We start from the raw sequence: 21187 nt of genomic DNA on the forward strand, positions 1-21187 counted from the left end.
GAAGGGAACCCACTCCAGTACTCTGACCTGGAGAATTCCACGGACTGTATAGTCCATGGGGTTGCAAAGAGTCTTACACGACTGAGCGACTTTCACTTTCAGAGTCAGGGTGGGTATTAAAGATCTCATCACCAGCCCTTTCTCCTGCCTTGCCTATTTCTTTTGGAGATTCTCAATAGCACATGGGCACACACAGAACAGCAGCTAGTTGTTCAACAGTCCTCGGGGTCTCCATGCTACCACCACTGGGCAGCAAAGAAAGCAAAGGCAGCATCTATCTTGACTCAGAAACCAGAGATCATCCAGCCCGAAGCTCCCGTTTGCTGTCCAGGAATTGAAGCAGGACGGGAAGAGACCATCACCAAACCATGAAGCCCTTTACTCAGGAATTCTATTCCCTCCCCAGCCTCTTCCACCCTTCTGCCACCTCAATCAGTTCAGTTCAGTTCAGTTGTTCAGTCGTGTCTGACTCTTTGCACCCCATGGACTGCAGCATGCCAGGCTCCCCTGTCCATCACCAACTCCCAGAGTTTACTCAAACTCATGTCTATTGAGTCGGTAATGCCTTCCAACCATCTCATCCTCTGTCATCCCCTTCTCTTCCTGCCTTCAATCTTTCCCAGCATCGGGGTCTTTTCAAATGAGTCAGTTCTTTGCATCAGGTAGCCAAAGTATTGGAGTTTCAGCTTCAGCATCAGTCCCTCCAATGAGTATTCAGGACTGGTTTCTTTAGGATGGACTGCTTGGATCTCCTTGCAGTCCAAGGGACTCTCAGGAGTCTTCTCCAACCACAGTTCAAAAGCATCAATTCTTCTGCGCTTAGCTTTCTTTATGGTCCAACTCTCACATCCATACATGACTACTGGAAAAACCATAGCCTTGACTAGATGGACCTTTATTGGCAAAGCAGTGTCTCTGCTTTTTAATATGCTGTCTAGGTTGGTCATGACTTTCCTTCCAAGGAGTAAACATCTTTTAATTTCATGGCTGCCATCACCATCTGCAGTGATTTTGGAGCCCAGAAAAATAAAATCAGCCACTGTCTCCACTGTTTCTCCATCTATTTCCCATGAAGTGATGGGACCAGATGCCATGATCTTTGTTTTCTGAATGTTGAGCTTTAAGTCAACTTTTTCACTCTCCTCTTTCACTTTCATCAAGAGGCTCTTTAGTTCTTCTTCACCTTCTGCCATAGGGGTGGTGTCATCTGCATATCTGAGGTTATTGATATTTCTCCCGGCAATCTTGATTCTAGCTTGTGCTTCATCCAGCCCAGCATTTCTCATGATATACTCTGCATATAAGTTAAATAAGCAGGGTGATAATATACAGCCTTGATGTACTCCTTTCCTTATTTGGAACTAGTCTGTTGTTCCATGTCCAGTTCTAACTGTTGCTTCTTTACCTGCATACAGATTTCTCAGGAGGCAGATCAGGTGGTCTGGTATTCCCATCTCTTTCAGAATTTTCCACAGTTTCTTGTGATCCACACAGTCAAATGCTCTGACATAGTCAATAAACCAGAAATAGATGTTTTTCTGGAACTCTCTTGCTTTTTTGATGATTCAGTGTATGTTGGCAATTTGATCTCTGGTTCCTCTGCCTTTTCTAAATCCATCTTAAACATCTGGAAATTCATTGTTCACATACTGCTGAAGCCTGGCTTGGAGAATTTTGAGCATTACTTTACTAGCGTGTGAGATGAGTGCAATTGTGCAGTAGTTTGAGCATATTTTGGCATTGCCTTTCATTTGAATTGAAATGAAAACTGACATTTTCCAGTCCTGTGGCCACTGCTGAGTTTTCCAAATTTGCTGGCATATTGAGTGCAGCACTTTCACAGCATCATCTTTCATGATTTGAAATAGCTCAACTGGAATGCCATCACCTCCACTAGCTTTGTTCGTAGGGATGGTTTCTAAGGCCCACTTGACTTCACATTCCAGGATGTCTGGCTCTAGGTGAGTGATCACACCATCATGATTATCTGGGTCATGAAGATCTTTTTTGTACAGTTCTTCTGTGTATTCTTGCCACCTCTTCTTAATATCTTCTGCTTTTGTTAGGTCCATACCATTTCTATCCTTTATTGTGCCCATCTTTACATGAAAAGTTCTCTTGGTATCTCTAATTTTCTTGAAGAGATCTCTGGTGCTGCTAAGTTGCTTCAGTCATGTCCGAGTCTGTGCAACCCCATGGACAGCAGCCCTCCAAGCTCCTCTGTCCACAGGATTCTCTAGGCAAGAATACTGGAGTGGGTTGACATTTCCATCTCCTGAAGAGATCTCTAGTCTTTTCCACTCTATTTTCTTCTATTTCTTTGCACTGACCACTGGGGAAGGCTTTCTTATCTCTCCTTGCTATTCTTTGGAGCTCTGCATTCAAATGGGTATATTTTTCCTTTTCTCCTTTGCCTTTCACTTCTCTTCTTTTCACAGCTATTTGTAAGGCCTCCTCAGACAACCATTTTGCCTTTTGCCATTTCTTTTTCTTGGGGATGGTCTTAATCACTGCTGATTTTAGGAATCAGTGAACTAAAACGAACTACAATTGGTGAATTTAACTTAGATGACCATAATATCTACTACTGTGGGCAAGAATTCTTTAGAAGAAACAGAATAACCATCATAGTCAACAAAAGAGTCTGAAATGCAGTACTTGGATGCAATCTCAAAAACGACAGAATGATCTCTGTTCTTTCCAAGGCAAACCATTCAGTTTCACAGTAATCCAAGTCTATGCCTGACCAGTAATGATGAAGAAGCTGAAGTTGAATGGTTCTATGAAGATCTACATGACCTTCTAGAACTAACACCCCCCAAAGATGTCCTTTTCATTATAGGGGACTGGAATGCAAAAGTAAGAAGTCAAGAAATACCTGGAGTAGCAGGCAAATTTGGGCTTGGAGTGCAGAATGAAGCAGGGCAAAGGCTATAAGAGTTTTGCCAACAGAACACACGGGTCATAGAAAACACCCTTTTTCAATAACAAGAGAAGACTCTACACGTGGACATCACCAGATGGTCAATACTGAAATTGGATTGATTATATTCTTTGCAGCCAAAGATGGAGAAGCTCTATGCAGTAAGCAAAAACAAGACCGGGAGCTGACTGTGGCTCAGATCATGAACTCCTTATTGACAAATTCAGACTGAAATTGGAGAAAGTAGGGAAAACCAGTCAACCATTCAGGTATGACCTAAATCAAATCCCTTACTGCTATGCAGTGGAAGTGACAAATAGATTCAAGGGATGAGATCTGATAGACAGAGTGCCTGAAGAACTATGGCCATAGGTTCGTGACACTGTACAGGAAACAGTGATCAAGACCATTCCACCCCAATAGCTTTAATACATTTCTCTACCCTGAGGCACCTGCACCCATTCATGGTGGGCTTTGTATTGTGCATCTGTTCTCCCTACTCTGCCCTCACCTCTGGTTTTTGTATGTTTATTTTGCAGTGTTTTATTTTGTCCTTAAGAATTTAAAAAATATAATCACTTTGTATATTTGGCTGCACCAGGTCTTAGTTGCAGCACATGGGATCTTTAGTTGAGGCTTGTGGCATCTAGTTCCCTGACCAGGGATTGAATCCGGTCCCCCTACATTGAGAGCTCAGAGTCTTAGCCTCTGGACCACCAGGGAACTCCCCTGTTCTTGACCACTTACAGAACATTACCATGGGCCAAGGGACTCTGCTAATTTGATCTATATGCATCATCTTTTGTAATCCTATAACCCACTTCTAAGTTATAGGAATTATTATCTCCCTTTTATAGATGCAAAAATAGACACACTAGGAGACTTCTTGACGATGCATGATATTAATGTACTTTACAATTAGATCCTTAGTTGTATTTGAAGTAGCGTCGGACATGACTGAGCGACCTCACTTTCACTTTTCACTTTCATGCATTGGAGAAGGAAATGGTAACCCACTCCAGTGCTCTTGTTTGGAGAATCCCAGGGACAGGGGAGCCCGTTGGGCTGCCGTCTATGGGGTCGCACAGAGTCGGACACGACTGAAGCGACTTAGCAGCAGCAGGAGACTGAAGTCCTCTTCTCCAGCTCACACAGCAGGCGTTTAGCAGAGGCAGGATTTCAACTCTTTCAGCCTGACTCGGAGCATAGCATACTCCTGTCTAATCACCCACAATGCCTCTCACACAGCTTCTCCCTTGTGGAAGCCTCATTGCTTTTAGGCTAGAATCATTGATTGACTAGTAGTCTATATTCTCCTTGTGACATAGGTGTTCCTGTACACAAGGAACAGTTTCCTCTCCTTTAAGTACATTTCCTATTGCCTGCTGGCCGCTTGATTAAGACCAAGTGCAAAAGCGTGTTTCCTCCATGTGCCATTCATTGTAACACCCGGTGTTTTCAGTCAAGACAAATCGAAATTCATGCTATAGTGTAGTGGCTTCTTCTTTTCTTCACCCAGGAAAACAGTGTGATTTTTATATTAAGTTTTCTTGATTTCTTATCTAAAAACGCTATGTGAGCCTCAGAATTTTGGAGGAGGGGGAGAACATTACTAACCCTGACTGTCCTAATTTTGGATAAACAATTATCATAATCTGTATATACCTCCTTAGGAAAGATAGAATCAGTTTGACCTGGTACCTAAAGGACAGAATTCCACGTCTCACTGTGTTCCATGTCTTCCTGATGGAGTGTCAGCAATGGCCCTTTTCCTGCCTTCATTTAGCCTGGCCTGCAACCAGAGAACACTGTCTCCATTTCCAGAACGCTCGTGGATGAGGCTCCACGTCAAATGACCACACATTACCCAGGAATGCCAGGACTCTTGGACACTCTCTGTGAATTTACAGTTCTGTGTCCTCTTCCAAACTCCTAGCATTTCTTTTGATGTGAAAAAGCAATTTAAATATGTACCATATCTAATATAACACATGGACGTATTCACCACACACACTCTTTTAATTAAAAGGATCGGTACACTCCCTTTTGCTGACAGTTAACACCAATGCTTTAATGCCATTTTCCATTATTGATTTATGAGGTGCATACTCGAGGCAAATTAGAGAATAAATCACCAGTGACATTGATTTGCTTACCAGCTCTCCAATACATGTGTGTAATTAATTGTGGGTGTGCTACCTGTCTCTGCTAGTTGAGACCTTCCCTCAGCTCTTGGCCTCTTGTCTCTGTTGTCCTGTGACACTGCTGGGCTTAATGGAGAAGGATTGGTGGCACCACTGAAGGGGCAGTGTGGGGACGTGCTTAATCCATCAATACGGCTGATACTCAGAAGTGGAAAAGGAATTTTTGCATATTCCTCAGGAAAGGGGATGAGGAGACAGGTGGGGAGAGTTTCTGCCTGAGTGAGGCAGCTCATTGTTTTATAGGGTTTGCTGGGGTCTCAGTATCACCTCTGGAACTGGATATCACTAACCCAGGATGGCTGTGGAAAAAATGGTTTTTACCCTGGTGGTTGCACTGTGGAAACAATGGTTTTTACCCTGGTGGTTGTGCTGAGAAAAAGGGCTTGGTCTGCAGGTGTCAGATAGAGGAACAAGTGGCCCCTGCTCTTGATTGATTGGTCAAAGGGGCTGCTCTTTAAGTACACATATATTTGGCTGCATTGGGTCCTAGTTGTGGCACACGAGATCTTCATTGCGGCATGTGGGATCTTTCATTGCACAACACAAACTTCTCTTTAGTTGTGGGTGTGCAGGCTTAGTTGCTCAACCCAGGCAGGTATCCAACCCATGTCCCCTGACTTGGAAGGTGGATTGTTAACCGCTGGAGCACCAGGGAAGCCCCAAAGGGTCTGCTCTTGAAAGAGAACTTTCCTCCTTTGGATGCAGATGGGGAGTTCAGTACCTCTTCCAGGGAGTAGGGTCTTTAGAGGCAGAGTGTGGTGGGCTTCCCTGGTGGCTCAGTGGTAAAGAATCTTTCTGCCAATGCAGGAGACATGGGTTCGACCCCTGGGTCGTGGAGATCCCCCTGGAGGAGGAAATGCCAACCCATTCCAGTATTCTTGCCTGGAGAATCCCATGGACAGAAGAGCCTAGTGGGCTATAGTCCATGGGGTCACAAAAGAGTGAGACACAACTGAGCAACTAAACAACAACAGCAAGGGTGTGGTAGGTGGTTGTACTTTCTCTAGAGCCAGCTTGGTTCGAATTTCAGCAACGTCACTCGCTCTCACACTTTAGTGTGACCTCTGGCAAGTTATTTAACTCCTCACCCTCAGTTTTCTTGTTTATAAATGAGGAAATGTAGCTACCTCTTAGGGTTGCTATAAGGATTAAATGAGATAATTTGTGTGAAAGGCTTAGACTAGAGCCTGGCTCACAACTATGCCAGCATTATATGGTTACTGTTAATATTTATTATATTATTCTGGAGTCCATGGGTGGGCTTTTATGCAAACTTTGTGTGAACGTATATGTTTCTGGGAAGCAGGTCCATAATTTTCATTTGTATCTCAAAGGGGTATCAGACCTACCAAGAGTCAAAGTCTCTCTGCCCAAGTGGATCTCATTCTTAGTTTTAGAGAACTCCTAGCTTGGGCTTCCCTCCCTACTTTGAACATACCTTTCCACCTGGAATTCTGTGTAGAATGCACTGCCCTCAATCCCTTCTCTCCTTTTCTCTAGTAATAATAGCAATGATAATAATAGCAGCTAATATCAACTGTGGTGTTGGAGAAGACTCTTGAGAGTCCCTTGGACTTCAAGCAGATCCAACTAGTCCATTCTAAAGGAGATCAGTCCTGGGTGTTCATTGGAAGGACTGATGCTAAAGCTGAAACTCCAATACTTTGGCCACCGCATGTAAAGAGTTAACTCATTGGAAAAGACCCTGATGCTGGGAGAGATTGAGGGCAGGAGGAGAAGGGGACATCAGAGGATGAGATGGCTGGATGGCATCACTGACTCGATGGGCAGGAGTTTGAGTGAACTCCAGGAGTTGGTGATGGACAGGGAGGCCTGGCATGCTGCGATTCATGGGGTCGCAAAGAGTCGGACACGACTGAGCGACTGAACTGAACTGAACTGAACTGAACTGAATGTCTATAGAGCACCTAATATGGGGTGGGTCTCAACTAAAGAGTTAGTTACTAATTTTTCTCTAAGCTCAGTTTCCCATCTTGTATGGCTGTTGTTAAAATTAAACAAGATAATGTGGGCAAATGAGCTGCTACTTTATTGGGTATATAGGAGATAATCAATACATCCTTTCTATTTTCCTGCTTTTACATATCATTTTGCAATCCACAATGAATGAAAAGCAAGAGGAGAATAATAAGCCTTTGTTGTTTTATAACATTACGTTTTTGGAATCGTTTGTTACTGCAACATAACAGAGCCCGTTCTGACAGATATAATGCTATATCCTCTGGTGCCCCAGGACAGTCAGGCACATGTCTAAACACTCTCAATGATTACATGTTGACCAGCTGAATGAGGGAAAGAAGAAAGGAAAGGTGGGAAGAAGAGGGGAGGAAAACTGCCAAAGAGTGTTATAATGAAGTTAACTAAAATGACTCACATGGGTTGTCTTCTGTAGATTCATCATAAAACAATTAAAATTCTTCCATCTAGAAAAATATGGACTTTCCAAAGCCTCCAAAACTGAGTTATAATCATAAAAGGCAGGCGCACTTGGGTTTGTGATGGGATCTGGGAGCCGTGGGGGTGCTCCTGCTCTTTTATAGGTAGTCAACGTGTTAATCACTGAGTGTGGTATTACCAATCCCCTTTGGTGCCTCTAATCTAAGAAATATAGACTGTCAGGATGTCCTGCAGGAAGACTCAGTTTGATGCAGGCCTCCATCCAGTACAGCATTCCTGGTCTTTAACAAAAAATGAGCCCTTGCCCCTGCAGCCAGTTCTCATTGGAGTGTGACTTGCAACTTTGTGGTCATGTCTGGCCCCAAAGGCTCTTGGTCAAGAGGTTCACTGGGTCTCAGCACACTCCTGGCTGCATGGTCCCATAGAATAAAGACCCATAAAACCAGATACTTTGCCCAAACAGCAGGTCCTCTCTCTATTTCTCATCTCCCAAAGCCACACTGGGCTATTCCTCAGAGCTCAGGAGGACTCTGGCGGGTGATGTAGAGTGTAAAGAACTGCTGGATTATTGGCATTCTTTTGTTCTGAGGAAAATAAACTAGTTTCAGCTAAAATAAGAACCAGATTGCCACCCCCGCCTCAAATGTCTAAGCCTTGGGACTTGCTGGTTAAAAACAACTCCTAGAGTGTTTGAATGAGACCTTTTCCCAAGGATGGCTTTGGTGAAGGAGGAGAGGCTGCCAGATTCTACATTGTTAGCTGAATACCACAGAAAATGGCCTGTTTTATTGCTCTGTGTGTTAAACTATGGAGAACAAGAAATTGGAAAGTCCAGCCCAGAGTCAAAGAATGGAGAACAAAATGCCCCAGCTGTTCTGTATGGGGAAGGATAATTCATAAACACAGAAACAGGCAACACATTTTTGGATCTGGCTCAACAACTACTTGGAAGCTATGATGTGGGCAGAACTCTGTTGGCCACTAAGCAGGACTCCCTACCTTCTTCCCTCAGATTGGCTGAAGCCATGTCTCTGTCCCATCCTGGACTAAGTCAAGTGGCAAGAGAATCTTTATACACTTATCACTCAGTTTCTCCCAGTATCTCACATTGCAATGCTACATTGCTCAAAACTGCTTGGCAAATTTGCCTTGGTCCTTTTGGTGACAATTTCTTGCTGATATGGGCCTTGCAGATGGATGCACAAGGTAGCATGAAACCAGGGCATCAGCTGGTGCTCCTAAATTTGGGTTAAAAAAGAGAAAAAGGACTAAAGATGGTGGCAAAACTGTGACTATCCACCCCACCCGCCCCGGCCTCCCCGGCCCCTGGCCCCTACCACTGTCTCCTGTTACAATGCTATTAGGCACTTCCATTCAAGTCTGGAAAAATTCATCTGATGACATCTGCTTGACCTCCTGGGAAATGGAAGAGGGGTGGGGCTTGCCAACGAGAGAGCTTCCTCCTTCCTCCACTTCCTGCAGCCTCCTGCTCCAGCAGCGCCCATGGCTGCCTTCCAGCTGGCCCTGGCTACTCTGCTATCTGGACCCCACCCTGCACGTTCCTGTCTGCATCTGGAGGTCTCTCGGCCTCTGGCTGCTGGCCTACTAGAGCAAGACAGACTTTCTCAGGCCAGCAAAGGCATTGGCTCTGGAGACAAGAAGTTAGAGAGGGCTCAAGAAACTAATGGGTGAGGAATCCCAAGGTCTTAGAGGAACTCCCAGTGTAAAACTGTGGGTCAATACTCATTTTTCTGAAAGAGTTCTTCCTTCAAGAATGTTGGACTCTGTTCTTCCCTTTGAGTGAAAGAGTGGAATATAATAAGGAGAGTCCATGTCATTCAGTTTTTGTTTGCAAATTAACTGCCACTATTCAACTGTTTTTGAGCTACAAACTGGAATTCTCATGTGGTTCCAGCTGCTGTATTACTTTAACACTGTGCCAGGCACTAAGGATAAAACGAACGGTAAGAAAAGGTCCTTCAGGGTGCATAGTATCCATATGGGAGATAGATACTATGATTACAGAGGATGATTATAGAACACTGAATAGTGCAGTTGGAGAGGGCATGGCAAATCCTGCTTGAGCAGAATCAGTACTCAGTGATGGCATGCACATGAGCTTCTTTGTTTAAGACTAGTTTCTCTCTATCATCTTTCAGAGTGGGGAGAAGGAGCTGTGTGGCACTCCTATTTAATTCAACTTTTTGAATAACTTTAGATTTATAGAAAAGTTGTAAAGATAGTACAGAGACTCTTTATACACTTATTACCCAGTTTCTCCCAATATCTCACATTGCAATGTTACATCTGTCAAAACCAAGAAATTAGCATTGGTATATGACTATTAACTAAACTGAATTTTATTCAATTTCACTTGTTTTCCCACTGTTGTCCTTTTTCTAGCCACATTGCAAAATGTGCTATTTTTGAAATGCATTTGCAAATTTTTTGACACTCTTCTTGTGGAAAGTGGGGTCTATGTCCCTTTGTCTTAAAACTAAACAGGCTTTGGTAAATATTTTAGCCAACAGAATACAGTGGCAGTGACAATACATAGCTTTCCAGCAGGTCATAGATAGTGATTCATCTTAACACATCCAGGCTCCACATAAGCAGTCCAACTTGCCTGAGCTGCCATGTTGGGAGGAAGCCTGACTGCCCTCCCAACAGAGAGACTGCAAAGAGAGGCCCTGAGACTACATGGAGAAAGATACCCAGCTATGCTCCCAGTCCCACATTCTTCCAGCTTTAATGACTATTCGACTGCAGCCAGGTGACAGACCCTGAGCCAGAGTTTACCAGCCAAATATTTCCTGAATTCCTAACACACAGACATTGTGAGGATATTACAGTAATTACTGTTGTTTTAAGCTACTGTGTATTGAAGATTTTTGTTATGTAGCAGCAGATACATGGAATCAGGTGGCCCCATGGAAGGTTTTAAATGATGTATGAGGCTCCTTAGTATGTAATAACCTCCCAGATCTTCCACTGTTTCATTTTTCACACATTCATTGAACACCTATTATGAGCCATGTGCTGGGGGAACTAGGTGACTAAGACAGTTTCTGACCTTGAAGTATTCATGATCAGAAAGAATAACAGATGGTTAAACAAATGGCCACAGTACGATATGTTCAGGCAAAGTGTCAAGATGTGAGAGAAAAGGGACAGCTTTCCTGGAGACCTTATGCTTGAACCAGGATGTGAAGGATCAATCTGGGTTTTCTCCTGGGGAAGAGGATGGAGGTACACGGGGTACTGGGGCTGGGAACCCAGAATAGCTCTGTGTAGCTGTAAACACAGCTTATTTGCATGACTGTGTGTTTGGGGTTGAGAGTGGAGTCAGTCACGGAACGGGAAGCAAAAGTGGACAGGGCGATGGAGACTGAGTTTCCAGAGTGTGATCTGGGGTCGGAAGGGGAACGTCAGCGCTTTTAGCCTGGATCTGATTCTCTTTCCAGAAACTTCTCAAGAAGATGATGCTTCAATGTTAGTCACTGGTGCCCTCAGGAATTTGGACTCAAAATATGCATCCACTATATGTAGCTTGACCTTCTGGAAGAATAAACTTCAGAAATGTCTGGAAGTTAGGATCCAAAACCTCTACACAAGCCTGTCAAAGTTCTGGTCAAGGGGTTTATGAGGTTTTTATTTCTGCGGTTTGTCTTTTCCGTGGAAACAAGTGTATGGGGTGCGGGGGACTGGAATAAAAACATGCGTTTTCAAAAGTAAACAGAGCTTAGGTGAAAGGAAATCCAATAAACTCTGTAAAGGCAACAGTCAAAGGCTGAAATGGAAAAAGGTTTGGAGGAGAATGAACTCAGTGTAGTCAGAGAGGGAAAGAAGTTAGAGTCGAGAGGAAAGAGGCAGTTGAGAGGTGTAGAGACAGACAGAGCCTGCACTTCGGGAACTCAGACTCTTGCTGGTTCCAGTGTGCTCCCTTCTTTGGTTTGATCTGCCCTGAGTTTGTTTCTCTCCTTTTGAAACAAAATAGTCTTGACTGCTTCTCCGGTCTTCTGTATTCTTCCTCCTTTGATTCCTCCACAAATGCAGATTCTCAAGGAGACAAAATAATTTGCCCCAAAGTCTCATAACAGGTAAATGGCAGGTCTGTATGTGAACCAGACACTGACTCCCAAACTAGTGGTTTTTCCAGCAACTGCGGCAACATTTCCCCTATTTTACCTGCCTCTCTGACTGCCCACCCTCTTTCTCTGCTCACTTCCTTCTGCTGGAGAAAGATGACTAGGGCCACAGAAGCCACTGTAGGCTCTTATAAACTCTGAATTATGGAAAGGATCTTATTATAGAAGTTTCCCTCACCTGCTCTTGTGTCTCAACTTAGAAATATATAGAGAGGGCATACCTTTCAGTCGCCATTCAAGGCAAGGCAAGTGAATTAGTTTGCTCAGGCTGCCATAATAAAATATCACAGGCTGGGCTTTTTATACAATAGACCCTTGTTTTCTCCCAGTTCTGGAGGCAGGAGGTTGGGTTCTGGCGTAGGTCTTTCTGGCTTGCAGGAAGCCTTCCTGCTGCCATCTTGCTGTGTTCTCATTTGGAGTTTTCTCGATATCATCTATCTCTTCATCTTCTTAAGAGGCCACAGTCCTATCAGATCAGGGCCTCACCCTTATGACATCTTATGACTTTAATTATCTCCTAAAGCACTATCTCTAAATATAGTTATTTTGGGGGTTAGGATGTCAACATATGAATTTGGGGGAAATACAATTCAGTCCACAGCAGCAAGGGAGGCAGTACTGCTGTCATTTCACACATTAGGGAGCTGAGGCTCAAAGAAGTTGTCTATAGTCAGGAAGGAACCGAGGTGGAATTTGATAACAGGTCTCTGACTCCAGAATCCATGATCACCTTTCCTGGAATTCTGATGCATTCTTATCATTGTTGATGATAATAAGATTGTTGTTTAATTGCTCAGTAGTGTCCAGCTCTTTTAGACACCCCCTAGACTTTAGCCTGCCAGGCTCTGCTGTCCATGGGATTTCCTAGGCAAGAATACTGGAGTGGGTTGTCATTTCCTTCTCCAGGGGATCTTTCTGATCCAGAGATCGAACCCACGCCTCCTGCATTGGCAGGTGGATTCTTCACCCCTGAGCCACAGGGAAGCCTGTGACAATACAATTAGCTAATAAATATTAACAATATATATACAATACAGCTAGCTAATATATATTATATATATGTATACAATATATATTAACCAATTTAATCTTCACAACAGTCCTATGCCAGATTGTGGAGGTGGTGAATACAAACATGAAAGTGATTAGAAATGAATCTTCTGAGCAAGCGACCTTTCACTTTGACATCTTCCTTGCCCTTTCCTTCAGCACCTTCTCGCATCCTGCTTGAACTTCAGAGGGGCTTGATGGCACATTTCTGCGAAAGAAGCAGGTCTGGGAGAGTCTGGATCCTCAGATGAAGGTCTGTGATTTGCTTTCTGCATTCTTCCAGGCCTCTGTGCACACCTGCCTCATTTCTTAGAGTTCCCGGCGGGGCCCTTTTCCTTTCAGATTCTCTTTCTCCATCTCCCTTCTCACCTCCTTTGGCTACATCTGATCTGTCTCTTTGACAGCTGGACATCTTTTGCCAAGAGAAATAATCCCCATGTGTACAGGGTGTTACCAAAGGGAACAGGGTGGAGTGAGGAGGGAAGGGCTTCCTGCCAGCAGGCCGTGGGCAGGGGTTGGGGAGCAGGAAGGCTGGTTGGGCCAGGAGGGCACGGCAGATGTATTCAGGGGGAGGATCTGCCTGGGGAAGGAGAGAGTCTGGGGCAGCTGGGAAACAGCAGGGGATGGGAGAAGCCAGGAAGCCAAGGGGAATAGAAGGCAGCTTCCCAACAGGAAAGAGAGGGAGGGAGAGACTGGAGGCTGAGGAAGCCCACAGGGAGGGGAGTGATGCTGATAAAGGAGGCGGGGGTGAGCGACAGTAGCAACTCACTATTGTACAGTATTTCACTGCTTACAGAGCAGTGTGACCTATATGTTTTACCAGCAGGGCTTCCTGAGGCTACCCATTTTACTGTGAAGGAAGCTGCCCAGGCGGCACTATGGTAAAGAACCCACCTGCCAATGCAGGGAGATGTGAGAGACGTGGGTTCAATCCCTGGGTTAGGAAGATCCTCTGGAGGAGGGCATGGCAACCCACTCCAGAATTCTTGCCTGGAGAATCCCATGGACGGAGGAGTCTGGCGGGCTACAGGCCATAGGGTTGCACAGTCAGAAACGACAGAAATGAGTTAGCAGGCACGCACAGAGCAGTGTGACCTATGTTGTTACACAAGCAGGGCTTCCAGAGGCTATTGATTTTGCTGAAAAGCAAGCTGAGGCTCAAATCACGAAGTGGGTAACAATAATGCCTGTTGGGTACCACCATGTGCTGGGTAAGGTAACAGGTGCTTTTTGTGAGTTGAGGCAATCCTCAAAAGTCAGTGGCAGGAAGTAGCTAGACATAGCTGCTCTTTTTCGTTGAAGAAACAGGCTCTACCTAATTCCCGCATTTCAGAAATACCTTCTGGGCCAGTACTTGTTTTCAGGTGCTGTACACAGGTTGGAGATGAAATCAGTGCAAACGTGCCCCTGTTCTAAGAGTTTTGCAAACATGATTTCCTTACATTTTCACAGCTAGGAGATAAGCACACAATCGTTATCATTCCCTTTTTACAGATGAAGAGACTGAGGCACAGAGAGGCAAAGTGGCAGAGAGGTAGGTGTAAGTAGGCTTTGAACCTAGGCAGTCTAACTCTAGAGTCTAAGGGTTCATCTACTGTGCTTTACAGCAGCAAGTAAAAGAAAAGTGGTCTTGTTTTTAGTTTCGAGTGACTGACTCCAAATCCTGTGTAATTTTCACCAACCCAGACTGCCTTTCAGGTTAATTAAAGGGTCAGTGCATATGTTTTAAATATAATGAAAAAGGAATAGTCGTGCACTATGTGCTATGTTGAGCCAGACGAGTGGCCCACGTCCCTGACTGTTGGGACAGAGCCAGACTCTACAGCCTACACCAGAATCCTAACAAGCAAACAAGCAACTAACAAGCGTGTCAAGGAAGATGCCATGATCTCTGGTTCCTTGCAGATTAACCAGGTCTCAGACACTCGAGTGACACCCAGCTCCAGAATAATCTCTATGCATGGGAGAAGTAAGATGTTCAAGTGGTTTGAATGCCAGGCTCAGGAGACAGACCTGGCTCGTATCCTTGTTCTGCCACTTGCTGGTATGGGACATCCAGCTCGTTGTTTCACCTCCAGCTTATTGCTTCACCTTCCTGTTGTTAGGATTAAATGAGATCACACCTCTGAAGGGCTGCACCCCATACTTGGTGCATATGGTTACAGGTGAAGTAAATGTTAAAATGGGGTTAAGAGATTAAGCCTGGCCCAAACTCCTTGGGTTTAAGTCCAAGCTTGGATATTGTGCCCTCAGCAAGCTAGTGAAGGCCTCTGGGTCTTGGTTCCCTTGTTCCCTGGGAGAAATGAGCAAGCTGATGCATGGGCAGCCTCAACAGATGAGCTACTATGATTGCTAGAGATTAGAGAGGTGACCACTAGGCAGCTTCTCTCAATCTAACTCTCCTTTGCTCTCTGAGATTCGTTGCACTTGCCCATGAAGGCCTTGAGAAGTGACCATCACTCAGGAAACCTATTTACTCATCAAATTAGAAAGATTTCACTAGAGTAGGGCTTTATGAGGCCTTTATTGTTACGGGGGACACTCTTGTGCTAGGAGCAGTGGGGTGCAGAATGCTCAAGGCAGATCTCTTTACTGTTTAGGCTTTGTATTCAGGAAGATCCAGGTTTCACAATCGGGGTAGTCTGCTTTGCCTTCCTGAATTGCCATATCCCCTTCTGTAAAACAGGGAGAATGGTTTGTACTTTGTGCGTGCTACGGGATGATCAAATGAAAGGGCCCAGGACTTCACCTGGCCTGTAACAAATATTAAGCAAATGGTGATTATTCTTCTTGGCCATAGGAATCAATTTTTTCTAGAATAGGTAATAACGAATGGAAAGGGTTTCACTTTCTTTTGATAAGAAATATATAATATCACTTTCATATCCTGAATAACCGATATTTTAGTTGAAGAAGGAAAGGCAGGCAGGAAGGAAGGAGGGAGGGAGAAAGGGAGGGATCGAAGGTAGAAGAAGGGGGAGGGAGGGATTCAAAATTAGAGTTACCATAGACCCTTCCAAAATCTTATATTTCTTGTTCCAAACCATCTCTCCCTTCGTTTCTCTACTGTCCACACCCCTTACTCAAATCCATTTATACATTCTGTTGGACACTGGTTTTGTGTGAAGAAGTGGTCTAGTTAAATAGTTCATGTACAGTGAGTGAGTTCAAGATTAAAGTGTAACTTAATTACAAATGTATAAATATGGCAACCCATATTTACAGAAAAAAATGGAGAGTGAGTTTCTACAGAATAGCTAACTATAACTATGTTTACTTTCTCTCTACAAACTGCTGAATTGGTTTTAACAGAGTTGACTTCTGAAAGGTTTCTATTTATATGATTCATCTAAGACATCCTGTAAGGACCCAGTTCCTTTCAGGACCCTACATTATAGGCAAAAGTTTGGGGACAGGAATGTTTGTGTGTGTGTCTGTGCTTATAGTTTCAAACGCCAAATGGAGTTTTCTGCTTCTTTTTTCCTACCCTGAAACCTTATAGTCACTTTGGACTTTTGAAATGAAATGATATTCAATGGTAGAGTTCCCTTTCTCACTTTCTTTAATTCTTTTGTTTCTTAACATCAGTATGTACTAAGGAATGAATGAATTTCTGGTCATGGCAGCTAAAGGGATATCTAATCTGGGCTCTGGCTGGATCCTCTTTATTATTCAGCATGCTTTACCTGTAATTGTCTTCTGAGCTCCATTAGCATCCATTACTAGTCGATACTTCATGTTGATTCATTTTTGTGGGCCTTTGCTGAATTATTCAGCATCCTCTGTGAAGTCTTTCCTGAAGCAAATGTTTTAAACTTTGATGAAGTCTGTATTATCAACTTTTTAAAAGATTATGCTTTTGGTGTCATGTCTAAGATCATTTCACCAGCTATAAGTCCTGAAGATTTTTTCCTATGTATTTTTCTAAAATTTCTATAGTTTTGTGTTTAACGTTTAAATCTATGATCCATTGTTGAGTTCATTTTTCTCCAAACTGTGAGGCTTAGGTTAAGCTTCATTTTTTGCCTGTGGATATCCAATTGCTCTAGCACCATATGTTGAAAAGACTATGCTTCCTCCATTGAATAGATCTGTACCTTTATCAAAAATCAGTTGGCTGGATACGCATTTAGGCTAGTTATGTCTCTTTGGTGCAGTAACCCTTTTAATCATTTTGTATTGTCCCTCTCTTTCCCTGGTCATTTTCCTTGTTCCAAAGTCTATTTTATCTGATATTCATCTAGCCGTTCTACTTTCTTTTGGTTAGTGTTTTCATGGTGCATCTTTCCCTCTTCTTTTACTTTCAGTCTACCCTCATCATTATATTTGAAGTAAGTTTCTTGTAGACTGAACGTGATTAGGTCATGTTTTTTAATCCATTCTGTCTATCTCCATTTTTAATTGGTATACTTAGACCACTTACATTTAATGTAATTATTGGCTCATTAACCCTGAACAATGGTTAAAGTCCTGACTCTCCACTAGGCCCCCTCTGATACCAACCCTATGAGTAGAAGCTCATTTCTGCCCCCCACCTCCTGCCCACCCCACTTGTGTTGAAGGGGAGAAGGCAGAAGGACTGGCTGGCAATGGTACAAATCTTGGCCTCCTATTTGGCTTTTACTGAAACCACCCTGATGGAGATGTTAAGACATGTTGTTACAGACTGGGTGGAAGTTCTGGTGCTATACTTAGCCCACTATTTTCTTTAAGGCAGGAACACTAGAGAGAGTTGTTAGCATTGTTTCTCAGAGTCAATATGTCCTGACTCTACAGTCAGCCTTTCCTTCTTGTCTCATGACAAACTGTCTTGGATCTCCTGAAGACTTCTTCTATGCTTTAGATCACGTATAGGACTCTGATCCTCAGTCTCTTCTTTGCACAGCTGGGATACTTACTGCTTATAAAGGGTTGCTGGGTAATGGAGCAAGTGCTACCAATAGAAGATACCACTTGTATCCTGGATTAGTCAACTAATCCCTTGAATGTGCTGAAGTTGAGTCTCCTTTTTCTTCTATGGATATCCCAATATCTCTCATACTTCCCAGAGTTGTTGTAGAAATCTGAGGATGTAATGAAGTGTAAATGTTAAAACACTGGAGCAAGGGCAGGATTAGTTGTTATTGTGGGATCCAATAGGAGATTTTATTCCAACAAGAAAATTATTAGTAGACACTGCTAGTTGTCATCCAATTTATATTCTCTCTGCTTTTCTAAGAAGTACATGTCTCATGTTAGAGCTGAGCTACTCAGAATAAACAATAAATTCCCCAATGTCTCTTAACTAAGAATGGGCAATGGGATGTAAGTAAAGAGATATGTGCACCTTCCTATGAGTATTCCTCAAAAGAAAAGAGCATCACTCTCTTCTTTCTTTTGTATTTTTCCCTTTTGAATGAAATTTGGACACAATGACTGGTGCTCCAGCAGCCATCTAGAATAAGGAACCACATAGTAGGAATCTCAAAGTAAGTGGAAAAAACCTGGGTCTTTGATACATTCACAAAACTGCAATACCAGCTCTGGACAGTTGATCCAGAACATTTACAAAGGAGGTAAGGCCTTTTGGGTTTAGGCAGTGTCTAAAACAGATTTTCTCTTTCTTGTAATTGAACTAACTCTAAACAATAAAGATGCACGTTCCAGTGAAAAGCACAGGTTCAAGTCAATTACCTATGAAAAAAATGAACATTAGCAATTACATAGCCTTAGGAAGACTAAATGGCAACCCACTCCAGTGTTCTTGCCTGGAGAAACCCAGGGACGGGGGAGTCTGGCGGGCTGCCGTCTATGGGGTCACACAGAGTCGGACACGACTGAAGTGACTTAGCAGCAGCAGCAGCAGCAGGAAGACAAAAATTAAGTTAAAGTGTCAGTCACTCAGTCATGTCTGACTCTTTGCGACCCCATGGACTGCAGCCCACCAGATTCCTCCATTCGTGGGATTCTCCAGGTAAGAATACTGGAGTGGGTTGCCATTTTCTTTTTTCAGGGGATCTTCCCAACCCAGGGATCAAATCCAGGTCTCCCACATTCCAGGCAGACTCTACCATCTGAGCCACCGGTGTGGGCTAAATACTAGTGAAAATTCTTTGTTCACTGAAGCTTTACCTGTCAGAATTTACAAACTCTCACATGAAGATTTTTCAAAGTCTAATCTGGGACTGAGTGACTGAACTGAACTGAATCTGGGAAACAATTGAATTAGAATCAATTTGTGGGATAATTTTTAAAATGGAGATTTCTGGATTCCTCCCCAAATTTTAAGCAGAAATTCTGAAGAGAGGAAACACGACTCTGCGTGATTTCCACATGATTCTTGATTATTCCAAAGCTTGAGAACCTTAATACTGACTTTTGTTCAAAATTTCATTAAATGTTGTCTATCACAGAACTACTGATGAATAACACTGAAGATCTTTAAAGGATGCAGCCATATACTGTCAATGGGCTGTTGGTTCTGTGCATGTAGAACCCGTGGATACAGCAGTCTGACTTTGAACATCATATGATTGGTAACAGGTTAATGTCCAGAATATATAGGGAACTGGTACAACTCAGTAGCAATGAAAGCGAATAATCCAATTAAAAATGAGCAAAGGATCTGAATGAATATTTTTCCAGAGAAGATATATCTATTCCAATAGATATAAGAAAAGATGCTTAACATCACTAATCATTGAGGAACTACAATTCAAAACCACAATGAAATATCACCTCACACTTTTAGGATGACTATTATCAAAAAGTAGGGAGGCCTGGCATGCTGCAGTTCACGGGGTCGCAAAGAGTCGGACGCGACTGAGCAACTGAACTGAACTGAACTGAATGGCAAAGATGCAGAGAAAAGAGAACCCTTGGACACAGTTGCTAGGTATGTCAGTTGGTACAATCATAATGGAAAATAGTATGAATCTGGAAGTTCTTCAAAAAATTGAAAATAGAATTACCATATCATCTAGCAACTCTACTTCTGGGTCTATATTCAAAAGAAATAAAATCATTATTTTGAAGAGCTATAAACTCACCAGTGTTCATTGCAGCATTATTCCCAGTAGCCAAGACATGGAAATAACCTAAAATGTTGACAGATGAATGGATAAAGAAAATATGGTCTATTATTCAATCCAAGGGAATATTATGCAACCATAAAAGGAAGGAAACCCTGCCATTTGCAAAAAAAATAGAGGAACTTGGAGAACATTACACTAAGTGAAATAAGCCAGACACAGAAAATCAAATACTTCATGATCTCACCTATATGTGGGTTCTAAGGAAAAAATTGAATTCACAATAACACAGAGTTGAATAACGGTTATTAGAGGCTGGGAGTTGGGGGGAAAAGGGATATATTAATCAAAAGGTACAAAGTTTTAGTTACAAGAGTATTAAATTCTGGACACCTAAAGTACAGCATAGTTACTACAGTTAATAATCAGTTCAGTTCAGTTCATTTCAGTCGCTCAGTCGTGTCCGACTCTTTGAGACCCCATGAATCGCAGCATGCCAGGCCTCCCTGTCCATCACCAACTCCCAGAGTTCACTCAGACTTACGTCCATCGAGTCAGTGATGCCATCCAGCCATCTTGTCCCCTGTCATCCCCTTCTTCTCATGCCCCCAATGCCTCCCAGCATCAGAGTCTTTTCCAATGAGTCAACTCTTCACATGAGGCGGCCAAAGTACTGGAGTTTCAGCTTTAGCATCATTCCTTCCAAAGAAATCCCAGGGTTGATCAGGGACTCTCGAGAGTCTTCTCCAACACCACAGTTCAAAAGCATCAATTCTTCGGCGCTCAGCCTTCTTCACAGTCCAACTTTCACATCCATACATGACCACTGGAAAATGCATACCTAGAATTTGCTAATACAGCAGATGTTAACACACACAGGGTAACTTTGTGAGCTGATGGATATGTTAAAAAAATAATGACGAGGAACTGTTCCCCAGAAACCCCTGCTGATTCTTGAGTAGTTTCTTGCTGAGATTATAATTAGGGATCAGTAAATTCAAATAGAAAAATCTTAAAAAGAAGAAGTTAATAGAGGAAATCTGCAATAATTTACACATAATTGGTTAATACAAAGGAAGTCAAGACAGAAGATAATAAAAAATATTGTTGTGAGAAATAGAAGTCAAATGACATCAGTAATCACATAAAATGTAAGTAAACTACTCCAATTAAAATACAAAGAAATTGTCAGAATGCTGTAAAACTACAGAAAGTGTGAAAGTAAAAGGACAGAAAAATATATACCATCTGAATACTAAACCTAAAGTCAAACTTCAGGCAAAAAGCATTACTGGTTATAAAGAGGAATATTTTGCAATAATGAAAGTTTCATTTTCACTGAAATATAGAATATTTCTTTATAATATTTAATAACAGAGCATCAAAAATAAAACTTGTCAGAACTAGAAGGAGAAATAGATCAATTTGCAATTA

The sequence above is a fragment of the Capricornis sumatraensis genome, chromosome 4 (genome assembly GCF_032405125.1).
Source record: "Capricornis sumatraensis isolate serow.1 chromosome 4, serow.2, whole genome shotgun sequence".
Classification (NCBI taxonomy): Eukaryota; Metazoa; Chordata; class Mammalia; order Artiodactyla; family Bovidae; genus Capricornis; species Capricornis sumatraensis.